Genomic DNA, 13,293 nt, shown 5'->3' with positions numbered 1-13,293 from the left:
TCGACGCTATTCACCAATCATCGGATTTTTAGCAAGAAATCACCGTTGAATCTAAATCAGGTGAAATATTCAATATCACGTAAAGAATGTTTGAAATTAAATTTTCGGTATCAGAGTGCGTCGAATGCTTTGTCAATCTCTAGACATATATTCCCCGCGCGAATTAAAATTTTAATATGTATATTTCATCAAGTGTTCAGCGACGGCACTAAGGCTTTATTATTGTATATTACTCGGCTCGAATGTATGAAAAGCCATATTGCGAGATTCGCTTTTATGGCGGTGACCCGCTGTTAATTTGCGGCCCGCCAACCGCCCGTTACTCACCCCTGGCGTCTGTGTCGTGACGTCGCTGTCATAGTATGCTGTCAATGATACACAACAGCTTGGAAATATTTATAATCCAACCGAGGAGATTAATCATGTCGACGTCCGCCGCTTTCGCCCTTATTGAGACAACTTTTCTCCAAGGACAGCTCCAACTTTTCTCGTCACTCTTGCGCCGTGATCGGTCACTCGCGTTAATTGAAAATTTCGCAGAAACCAACTTAACTAATTATCTGGTATTGTTTTCATCCGCGTTTCATTAACGGACGCGTCGGGGTCACCAATTTGCGGGGTATGGGATTTGTTACAATGCATCACGACCTTCCATTGTCAGCTAATTCTCGGTGTTGCGGAAATATATAAGTATAAGTTGGCGCTGGCTTGAACACTGATATATTCGGGAATACTAGTAGTACTTGAGAATCAATTCCGTATCATCGTTTCTTATGTGCGGATTTGCATATAAGAAACAAATTAACTGCGATAAAATTATTGTACTGATTGAAATGAAATATGTATGTACTGAAACAACAAATACAAAAAACGTAATACAAACTTCACTAAAATTTGCATCACACGCCTGTTTTTAAGATAAGCCTTAAACGATAATAAAAGATGGGCCTTTCCAAAATTTTGTTTCATTCATCGAAGGTATTCTGAGAATTTCGGTCATAGTAGAGACCGCCGATAAACGTTCTATTCATAAATGTTTTTCGAAAGCATAAACATCTTTTTTTGTTGAGAGGAGCGTCTCATTGTTTCGCATTTCGAAACAAAATGAAGACGCATAAAGGATTTTGGAGCGGCACTAGTCACTCGAGTATATTGAGAGAAAAAAAAATGTGTTGCTCAAGTACACAAATTGTTTTATTCCATGATTTTTTTTTTCAAATTTCATTCGAGATAGAACCATAGTTGTGACCATTGGGATACGATTCGCTGAGTTAATGCAGAAACTTGTATGTCGCTAAGTATTCCTTCAAACTGATTAAAGGTTCTATGGACAATCAAACTATTCTCGAGGAATTCCAGTTTTGAGTTCCGATACTTCTTTGAGAATCATGATTGCGTCTTTTTCTGATGTCCGTTAAAGCCAGGGCGTCCTAAGGTTGTCGCTATCCGACTCTTGTTAGATCACGATGATCTTAATTAATTTAAATGTATAAATTTACCTTTATTTATTTATTACCTGTATTAATAAGTCCATAGTTTCTTTTTGGTTTATATTAAATGACTTATTAGTGATTTGTAGTTACAAATGCTATATTAGGTGTAGGTCTAGTGATTGCAGGTCTATCCATAAACATCTATTTATTCGAATTGATTATTACGATTAACTGGTTCATTGAATATATTAGGAGTACTGGACGAAAATGTCACTGTTTTAAATAAAGATCGAATATCAAAAAATACATCTATTTATCAAATAATATTATGTAATATAATCTCCCTCAATGGAAACAATATTTTTTAATTAAAAATAAAATAAAAATTGAATTTGATATTTTTGTATATGCGCGACGTGTCAACATAAAAGAAATACATTTTCTTTATCTCAGGCAAATCTAACGGTACCTAGCAGTTCCCAGTAATTCCGCTATGCAACAGAGAAATGACCGCGCCCTTTTTTATGACAGGGATGGCTGGCGAAGTGAAACAAAAATTATTATTTCAATTAATTGACGTGAATCATGCATCATGTCGATTAATTGCAATAATAATAACAATAACTGTTTTTTGTCTCTCTGGTATTATTGCAAACCCTATTTCAATACTAATAAGTGTGAACTGACAGTTTCAGAGCTGTCTGGTGAGGTTACTGCATTTATTTCAATCAGATACTACAAACCCGTGACTTTTAGAAAAACATATAAGGTTTTAATGGGATCCGCAATACTGAAGCTGGAAACTTAATAATTACCATTTAATTACGGGGGGGTCGATTTTGTTGGCATACCTGGAGCTATGCCGGTAACACCGAGGAAGAGCTACTATGTATCTACTAAACTGCAAAATAAAACTACTGCAGCTCATGGCCAACTTATCATAATACATACATCACCTATATAATTTATGGTTCTATTTAAATTAAAATGACAAATGTGTCGTACATGCGGTAAAAAAATAAATATACACGCGAAAGTCGCATGAATATTTCTACCTTAACTATAATGCATTTAAATTGGATAATATTCCCTAAAAAATAATAGCTTTGGATCTATCCCCCCAGTCACACTACTTGTTTATAATAGAGCATTTGTGGTTTATTATAAAAAAAACACTGCCCATTAAAAGTTGATGGGCAACTTAAATTACTAAACTTCGTTCATCTGTAAATTATTCCCAAACAACGGTTAAATATAAAAATACTTAAAATAAATTATCGTTACTTTTATTTATATTTTATCTGGAATTATTAAAATATAACACATTTATAAGGGTTTAATACATTTTTGGCCATCCATCGTCAATGTAATGTTTATGAAATAAATTTACTCTCCTGTATGACGTCATTTATGTATCGGTGTTTCTTTGTAGCCATTAATAAAACAAAATCCCCTTAATTTCCGCAATTGCCAAATTGGCATATGACAGTATAAAATATTTGTTTATATTTATCCCGTACAAATTTGCTTCCATAAATGGCTTTTCGCAGCCGCTGGGAAGCTCCGACTATAAATAATTTCAGTCTAAAATTAGTGCGTTGTTGTGAAGCTGGATGTGAATACGTAAATCGTAAATTTTCGCTAAATGTCGATGGGATTCAATTTGCGGTCGATATTGTATACATAGATGTAAACATAAAAAAGTTTCCGTATCGTATATTGTCGTTTGTTTGCTTTTTTGGCATTGAAAAACTCGCATGATACATTTTCTCAAAGGGAAAGTCATAAATTACTCTATTCCCTCGAAGAATGAGAGTCCCTCTCGTGAAGTTTGTCTATGAAGAGACATTTGTGTCATCTTGTGATGTATGTTTTCATATAAAAGTGAATATTGTAAAATATGTATGAATGTGTTAGTTTTATCGCATAAAAATGGAATTTTATATATCTTGTTTATGTCGTAATTATATTTATAGTAGCGGCCCCTACTAAATTTTAAACACCAGTGAAAAAGTATATTCTAATTTTTTCTATAAAATTGAGACACCGGCGGATTGATGATGAATATTACCCATTTCATTTTGGAGAAATCTGGACCCTTACACAAAATATACAATTATTTTAAAATGTTTGCGTATCTCTGGGATAGGGTATGTGTATTATATTTATTGCACATTAATAAAACGAAAATGAAAATTAGGGTACTTCGTTGGCGCATGTAATTAGACGAGCATTTTCACATGAGCGAGCATGCGTATAAAAGCGTACGATTGCTTTTTAATTATTTTCTCTTTTAATGGAATATATATGGTTGTGAATTAATATAATAAACGACAAGAGGCTGTTATTTAATATGAAATTTCATTGTGAAAACACTTTAATCTTCTTCGTTCTAGACATGCTTTTAATTCTTATAAATGCTTAGCTTAATTGTACTCCCAATCATTTACAAATCTTCATCTTGCGGGGCTTGTCTCTCGAGTAATGTTACGTGGATGGATTAAAAAAAATCTCGAGCTATTTCTCAAGTCATTTATTATGTACTACATTTATAATGCAAATATAATTACGCTCTCGCGCTCGTCAGGTATGCCAAACTATTTTTATACTTGACAATATCGACGCAAAATAACACGCCGCACACTCGGAAAACATTGTGTAACGATTTTACATTTTTTTGCCACAAAGATGAATATATTAAATCCGTAGTTTTTCGACACTTATACAATACATATTTAAAGCTTTGTTTTGCCTTCTAAGTTACGATTATGAATTTTAAAAGAAATGATTTTCTGTATAAAAATCGCTGCAAAAAAAGCTGTCCAGTGTTATTTTATGAATTTTTTGTTTTTGTTTTAGTTATGATTAATATATTTCTGGGTTTTAATCAAAACTGTATTTAAAAAAATCTATTTTAAAAATCCACTAGTTCCAAAAACCGGTTACTTTTATAAAATATAAATTATTATTTTTGCAACATTTTTAAATCACTTACGATTTGTGAAATAAAATAGATACATGTTATCCTCGTAGTTTCGAAGTAGTTTATTTCGAAGATCAGATTGAATTCTTGGATTCCTTTCGACGTGGCTTCGCTTTGTTCGGCTGAAATCTTGTGTGTCAAGTCGAAAACGAATTAGTAGATATATATTATCAACATCGCAGTTATTGCGGTTATGGCAATGCTTCGCTCTCTCCCACTCTTGACCGTCTGGCCAATGCGATGCTTCGGAGTGGAAACAGACTATGCTATTTTATGTCACTTATCTAAGCACTTAAGCATCGGGGCGGGTATCCGTAAAATTATTCCGAAAGGAAGTGTCATACACTATTTTCGCGTTTATTTACTCTTTTTGGGTATATAAAATGAAAGATAGTTTCGTTCTTTCTCGAGCCAATGACGATTCGGGGCAGAAACATACTATGTTTTTAGCTGTTACATACAAATATTATAATGACTATAAGCTGGGGACTTGGCAGTGCTGTCGCTAGGCACTTATTTGTATAGACACCGCCTGTCCTTTGTTCAGGTCCATTTCTCGTTGCCCCTCAATCAGTGCAAATTTCCATCGTCACATACATCATAAAAATAGATTTACTAGTAGAGATATTATTGAAATATCGCAATGATTGGATATTCCAGAAATGTTTTAGTATTTATATACAAATATGTATTTTAATAAGTATTTAATAATAAATAAAAATGTACAGTGATTTAATACTATGTATACATTGAGATAGGCTTAAGAAAATGAGTATGGCCAGGGGAATATTGTACGGAGCTTTGAATTTGTATAATAATATTTCTAGGACAATTCGCAAAATTAAAATGTAGCAGGCTTTCTTAAGGGAATAGAAAAACACATGCATTAAGAAATAAATTATAATATTAAAGTCTTTTTTTTCTGTTAATGTATATATTATATTTTTTAGTGTATATTATGTTTTTATAATATGATACATCTATTATAATATGATCCATGATCTATCCTTACCGATGTTACTACGGACTTATGATATTAGAGTATTGGTCCAAGTATATTTAAACCGAATTTTGCTCAATAGGAGAGCGCAAAAACAATTATCTCTTTTCAGAAGTCAAAAATCCACGTCAATAGCAATAAAATCGTGTCGGCGTCGTCGGAGTGGGAACGCTCGTTACAGAGCGTTCCCACTACGACGGTGCCGACAAGATTTTATTGCTTTCGACGTGAATTTTTGCCTTCTTAGAAGTGATAATTGATTTTGCACTCCCATATTGACCAAAATTTGGTTTGAATATACTTTGATCTCTTATATAATAATTCCATGATAATATCAGTAAGGATAGCTATCATATTCTAAAAATATAGTGTAGTATCGATCATATGAGCTGTGGACAATATGCGAAATACAACGTCTGTCGGTACTTTTTCTTCTGCCTATTTCCCCCTTAGAGTAAAGTTGGCTTAGTTTGTATTTTGGATTTGATGAGTTTTTGAATTTTCATTTGGCCAAGTTGGGTTTGGTTAATTCGTGTAAGTTAGGTTTGGGTTTGAACTGTAAATGTACGTTTCGCAACTGACAAACCGAGTTTCATGAACATTATAATTTCACTAATGCCTATCAGTTAAATTATACTTTTGCTAGTATAAAATGTATAAACCGGTGAAAATGTATTCCGTTATGGTTTCACTGAAATTACATATTTTACTAAATATTTTCTGCAGATGTTCAAGACTCGGGTGTTTTTTTGAAACAATATTTTTTATTAGATTTTCTTCGACGTAGCTTATTTTAATATTTCGATTTCGTTAAGAATCATAGTATTTAATGACATGCATTTTTCTGTTTCATGGGATTTGGCCCAAATAACCGGCTGTCTCGATAAACCAATGTTCCAATTAAACTGAATCGACAGTATTATGTTTATATGTATGTTTTGATTACATTTGTTTAGTATATAAACAATTAGCTACGTTAGCTTAATAACATAAAATAAATAATACGCTTGTAAAACGTCGTCGTGATGAATAAACTTGATCTGCAAGTCCGAAATACGTTTTTAGAGCATCAAATATATTCCTAATTATTTTATTCGTTTATTCAAATACTGGAATTTGTTTTTCAATGTCTTGATTTCTGGATTTGATATTTTTCAGGTTCCTAAAGATTTTTTATTTTTTTATTAGAATTTTCCCCCAATCTTTGGAATCTATTTCCATACTTATATATAGATATATTCTATATTTTTTAAACGATTTCAGGTCAAAACGTTTTAAAATAAATATTTTTTGCATATTAATTTTAGTAACCGATTTTAAAAGTTCACACATACAACCAAAACACCGTTTTTTTAAGCCTGACAACCCCTAATATACCGTTACTTCGCTAAAATCATCCATAGATTACAATATTTTATTTCTATGCTTCAGATCTAAATTAGTTTTTAGCACGTGATTTTATTATTTATATCACATCTGCCTAAGAATTATCAAATTAGCTTAAATCATATAAAACCATAAATTTATATTGTCTGGTGGATCAGAATTAGTGATTATTATATAATTATAATTCTGATCGATTATTACATATTAGGTTTTCCTAGATTTTCCTAATCTTGAACGAAACTTGAAACGGATAAATAATCACAATAACATTAAACTATATCGTGCATATTGACTTATATTGATTGTAAGCTGTAATAATAATTTATAATTAATCTAATACATTACACAGATTTTAGTCTAATGTCTCACTATTTACTTAGTATTTGATGATCGTGTTTACACTGTTGTAACGCGTTGCATCGGAAGTTTTACTATAAATAAATATAAATTAAGTGTCTTATGTTATCTTTCAGAAAAAAATCAAATAATAATTGACTCATATACTATGTTTTTTATCACACATATATGTATATGTTTTGCTCCAGTATGTAAATAAATCACTCTAGATTCTAGAATTTATGTTAGATTATATTTATTTACTGAGAGTATTATTTTATAATATGTATTATTATAAAACTCGCACAACAAAGCTGCTTTTATTTTTCTCTTTCATTTCCTGGAAATGACGTGTTTTACAATTTAAAAAAATGTTAAAATCGTTTGAACATTTTTAAACTAAGTTTTAAACCAACATTTCAACAGCATACTCTCAATTTTTTGTTAAAAAATCGGGCTTTAAAATCCAGTTCAAAATGAGTTTAAACCGTGGAATTAAATATGTTATCATTTATGTGATTTATATTGACGAAGAATCGAAGGAATAATCTAAAAATGTCTATTATGAGAATTCACAGTCGTATATATTATATAATATAACAGATACTTGAGGTATGATTAAAAATCGATTCTGAGATATATTTTCAATGTTCTCACTTCTGTATTTTAGTAATATTAATGTATGGTTATTATTATAAACAAGTATTGTATCCAACCTCTTGTTTATAATTTCATATACGCGTATTCAGATATTAATAATGTATAAATAAAACCTTTATTATATTATTATAAACTATTGAACTGTTTATTTTTTATGTAATACAAAATTTATACGATTTGTACAATAGGGTGGATACGCGTTGTCTGCGTTACGTATTCTCCAATGCTCTTCTCCAATATCGGGATGAACTCTTGGATTTCGGATCAAATTTGACGTGAAGGGGAAGCCCTTGGTGCGAGTTAGGCTGAAATCTCGCGTGGAAGTGTATTCCGAATGGAAGTGTAGTGAGTGCGCTATATACTGTTTTAGAGATTAGTTTTTCACACTCAACCCTCTGAAGTAGAAACAGACCATGCCGTTTTCTTCTAAGAACAGGTTTTTGCGTAACGGTCAAAATTTTCTAAAACAGTTGGAGATTTGGTACTGTGTACTTGTTAGCCGCATTACAGCGACTTATCTGTACATATATTGGCCTTTTTGGATTTATATGTCCATTTGAAAGTGGCTCTAATTCAAATCTTCGATCGTCACTTGCGGTTTATACTCCATTTTGGGATCTGACGACGATCGTCAAAAAATAGGATTAAATTATTTTTGAAGCTGCGATATCGAATCATTTGAACGTGTATTACTATAGAGATCTGTTTAACCCCTTCAACGTTATGCTTCACTGTTGAAAGTGTGATCCGCAGTGACACGAACTTTTTGCCGCTAGCGGATATATTTTAAGACATAGAGCTGCGCAAAGTGGTGATCTGCTGCAGTCTTCACATCAGTATTTTGATTATTAGACATATCCGTCGTTTCCATTGAGTTTTGCTAAAATTTTCAAAATGCGGATATATCCGTCATACCCACTTTGCAAGTACTTTTGTCATGACGGATATATACGACATATCCACTTAAGGGGTTAAATGGACAATAAAATCTGATTATTGATGAATACAAATCTGCATACCCTTAGCTTAGTTACGTAATTGTATAAAAAAGCCTTGTATACAACTTACTGACCTACTTTATTATCAAAAAATGACTTAAAAACAATGTAATATATCGAACGAGACGGTGAAGGTGGTTCAAGCAGTAATGAACTATAAAATATTTTTATTTTCTTTGTGTATTAATGTCACACATTTCTCTAAAATTGGTATACTAAAATATTGATATTTTTTTACCAATCTGCGTTTTAATTATTAGAAACAACAGTTTGATTGAATTACATAATGCAATTTTAAAGAAATTTGCTAGATATATTTTTAATTAAAAGCATAAATAAAAAATTTCATTTTGAGCTGAAATTAAATCTGCGTTTTATATATAAATATCTCGAATCCTTGGAAATCTCGAGATTTATTCAAGTGAGATTCTTGATTCCCTGGATTCATAAGAGTGTCGAGAATTAGAAACACTTGTATGCATGAATACGTATCAACTTAATATGTGTAAATATATAAGACAGCCACAACAAACTGTATAACATCCCAAAGCCAATAAATTTCCGAGTCGACGAGCGCGCTTTTTAATAACCCTACAACAACACATTATGCTGTACAAATTCGTGGAAATTAAATTTTCAGGTGTGTGAAAATCATGGCGCTTTTCTCGCATTGTGCTCAGCACGCCGATACAATTAATCATACTCGCTCGCTTTCCCTCTCCGGCTATTTCCCTCTCTTTTTCGACCGGTTCTATTTTTATTGCGAATGTCTCGGATGTACCGCACTGGTTGCGCAAAATATCGCTCAATCGCGTAAAGCTTTTCGATGAAAATCGACTGAAAATCCGAAACCAATTAATTATCTAGCCGATCTTTCTAATATATATTTCAGAAGCACAATAGAGTTTGCCGTCTGAATATGTAAAAAGCAGACGTCTTTGTATTGCATTATCTCGCGTAGTCTTCCACGAATAAGGTTTTCCATTATCTGGCTAAATTGCGGGGTGTGTGCTCTAATATGATAGAGGACGTAGAGTTGAGGTTTGGTTTCGGTAAACGGTGTGCTGTAGTTCTCGGAGCTGTCGTGTGTTATTTCAACTATTTTGCGAACGTGATTATGTTAAAGTATTCAATAATTAAGCTGTACGTCAACTAATAAAATCATATTAAGGTTTACACTAATATTTTTGAGGCAAAATTATATTTTAAATATCAATAAAGTATGTTTAGAAGATCATAATTAAATAACATGTACATTAAAAGCATGTATGTTTGATAAATAATTGTTTTAAATGCATTACCATATACCGTAGTTGTGCCGGAAAGAAAATTTTAGCGTCATACCGGTAATCAATTGTTCACGAATTAATTAAGTCTATGAGTTTTTTTATTATTATTTGATTATTATAGATTCAAATAAATCTTTAAATCATACATTTTATAAATATTAAATAAAATATATAGGAATTAAAAACAGAAATTATTAAATAATTTCGCATTTCAAGGTTTACCTTAATTTAAGTAAAATGAATTTATGAACATTTTCACTTTTATATCAAATAATATATTTTGATTGTAAATGTTGTTTCATGTTTTAATTTTCCTTTATCGTATAATTTAGCTCGCTTGTGAAAATGTAATAATTTCTCTTTTATGGAATATTTATGATAAACTCGGTGTATTGTATAGCTGGGTTCGGCAAACATTTTTTGTGAAGGGCCTGATCGGTAATATTTTAATCTCGACGTGTCAAAGAGCTTTAACCCTTTTAATGCCAAGCGAAATTAGGTGGTGTATGCTAAGAATGCCAAGCATTTTTTGGTGTGAAACATTATTTATCGTAGAAATAAATTTAAATCTGCCAAATACAAACATAAATCCCCGAGCATATGCTCTCTTAATTAATTATTTGTTACCTTACATATTTAGAGAATTCTGTTAGTCTATTTTTTTAGATTTTGCCTTTTAGGATGTCATCATTCCAATTAAAGATAGTAATATATTCGTAGAAGTATCTGTTGAGTAACTAATGAAATAAAATACTAATTTTATTATCAAGTCATTTAAAATGGCTCGCATAATAAACCCAATACTTTGTCATCTAATTCGATAAAAAAATAATTTACACTTCACTCTGTTTTAAAAGCACGAGATTCGAAGTCCACTATCACTCAATAACAATACGAATATCCTTTGATAATTAAACAAGAATAAAATTTTGCAAAAAGTGTTACACGGGACACTGAAGACGCTGTCGAATTATCACAGCGGAATGCAAAGCAATAGGAGCACCACTTACGGTCATATCTCGCACCTCCTCAACTCGAAGTCAACTCATACTTATTTCGAATTTAGTAGATAACCAAATAAATGTGTTTGAATGACAAGTCACTCCAATAACTGAACCTAATAAATTTTAAAACATTTCGACTTAGATAGGGTTCGAAGCAAAGATAAATTAATTACACGCCCAAGTGACTATCGATGACATTCGATACGTCCGCGTCTTGACGCAAAGGATAAATCATGCGTAACGTTATCCTTCGTCTCTGTGGACATCCTGCCTTCGATTTATCACGCCATACGACCTGCGGAAGGGCGTTTCCAAGGTACCAAAGAATTTTTGTTTTCGGTGAGAAGAAATATTGTATTGTCTTGATCGTTCATTTTTAACAATCAAGTAGCTTTTTAATTATTTTGAAGATTAGCATCCTTCTCAAATATATTATATGTATATATCCATGGAGAGTATTCTCATATAATTAATGATTTATAAATTCTCCTTAATTTCATTACTGCACATTAAACGTCCACAAACAAAGTCGTTAAAACGCTGCTCAATTTTAATCAAGTTAAGTTAAAACTTTAGTTATGCGACCGGTAATCGACTTGATTTACAGTCCCTAAATGAGATACCATTAATCGGACTTAATAATCAACGCTTCATGGAAAAAAACATCAAAATTTCTCGAAGCGTATAGAAACAACTTTAACTTTTGTATCTACATATACTGTAAACAAAACGAAAAGTTTGAAGTTTTGACAAGCCGTCGTTTGTTATATAAATCAACAAACACAATACGGCGATGTATCAAAGTTTAGTTATTTTCTTTACTCGACAAGCTTTTTGCCAAATTTTCGAGTAAATTGAATCGAGTTTTAAGTTTGGGGTTTAACAACAATACACTTGTATTGTGTGCAAGCTTGTTTGTGTATCTTGATCATCGATACACATTATATATGCTGTAATTTTAATTGCAAATTAATATACATGTTTATGGAATTTGAATCGCAAAGTAATATTATATCAAAAGTTTAACCCTTCTAAATGCCGATTAAATTAAATTTACCCTATTATAATAATTCAATTTATTAATATTTATTTAGAAACGTTGCTCTTCAAATTTTCATAAGTCGACTGGATGAGTTATTGACGTATATATTCAAACAGAAAAGCTTATATTCAAATAAATAAGGAGAACACTGTAGTACGTTTTCAACCATCTTATCCTTTCTACGAAAAAAACAAACACTTGAACGTTATCCTGACTTAGTACATACTTGAAAAGCTGCTGGCTCTGTTTTAAAATACTTCTCGGAAAGTTCAAATTACTTTTGTGAAATCTGCCATCAAAGGGATGAGATATTAGCAATCGGATGTTGCTGTGTGAACGTAGAATCAAATAAAGTTTTGTATATACTTGATTAAATTGAGCGATGAAATATTTAGACTTTAAAATGTAATCAAGATTACTTTATGACTACTGTTATTATGAATATAAAACTAGTGTAGGTACTGCTAAATAAATCAAAAGATTGGCGAACCCAGAGAAGGTAAAGAATCATTTCTTTAACTATTGCCTTGCGTGCATAGAATTGCTTGAAATATTACGGCAATGCGGAATTATATATCATGTAAAAAATTTTACGTCGGAAGTTTAAATATCCCAAACGAATGTAGAAATGTCAATGTATGTTTATAAATGTTACATAGATATCTAATCTGCATCAGATCAACACTATCTGCACCTGAATTTTATCGAATATTAGTACATATTTTTATATGTTAATACATATATTTTAATTTATTTATATAATACTATGTTACTTTTATGTATGCTGTCATCAGATACTCGCTCAGATTAACTTCTTACCTTTTAAGCTCATTCTGGGAACCCTAACTTTTAACACGACTTAGATTCTAAGTCTTAGAACATAATCAGCTTTGCAGACTACGTTAGTTATTTTTAATTTATCTAGCGAGTGGTAAAAATAAGTACGTACTATATTGATATTTTTTATTCTTTAACCAGTTCAACGCCAGGCAAATTTCTATGAATTTGCTCTGTAGGCCACCATTTTCAACCCTTTAAATTATTATGAAAGAGGAACATTATTTACCTGGAAAATCACTGTTTACTTTCCTTTTTATTAATTTTAACATAAAAGTGAAAAAAAAGCACAGAAAAAACAAGTTTTAAAAACCACTGTCAGGGC

At 31.4% G+C, this 13,293-nt stretch overlaps 1 protein-coding gene and 2 long non-coding RNA genes across 3 annotated transcripts in view; 2 read left to right on the top strand and 1 right to left on the bottom strand.

Annotated features, from left to right (window-relative positions):
- rl (Mitogen-activated protein kinase rl) overlaps positions 1 to 13,293 on the top strand; it is a 123,680-nt gene that overhangs the window by 14,291 nt on the left and 96,096 nt on the right. The gene's annotated exons all lie outside the window — the stretch shown is intronic.
- LOC148239568 (uncharacterized) lies at positions 193 to 2,456 on the top strand. The gene is made up of 2 exons (XR_015810411.1): positions 193 to 1,409; positions 1,619 to 2,456. It is a non-coding gene; the product is annotated as an uncharacterized LOC148239568 (long non-coding RNA).
- On the bottom strand, positions 1,181 to 7,282 carry LOC148239567 (uncharacterized). Its single transcript, XR_015810454.1, has 2 exons — positions 5,624 to 7,282; positions 1,181 to 3,774 (listed from the first exon to the last, which is right to left on the bottom strand). It is a non-coding gene; the product is annotated as an uncharacterized LOC148239567 (long non-coding RNA).

This window comes from Plectrocnemia conspersa, unplaced genomic scaffold, assembly GCF_051122295.1.
Source record: "Plectrocnemia conspersa isolate PC_06_02 unplaced genomic scaffold, ASM5112229v1 ptg000001l, whole genome shotgun sequence".
Taxonomy (NCBI): Eukaryota; Metazoa; Arthropoda; class Insecta; order Trichoptera; family Polycentropodidae; genus Plectrocnemia; species Plectrocnemia conspersa.
This window is presented reverse-complemented; position numbering and strand designations above follow the sequence as displayed.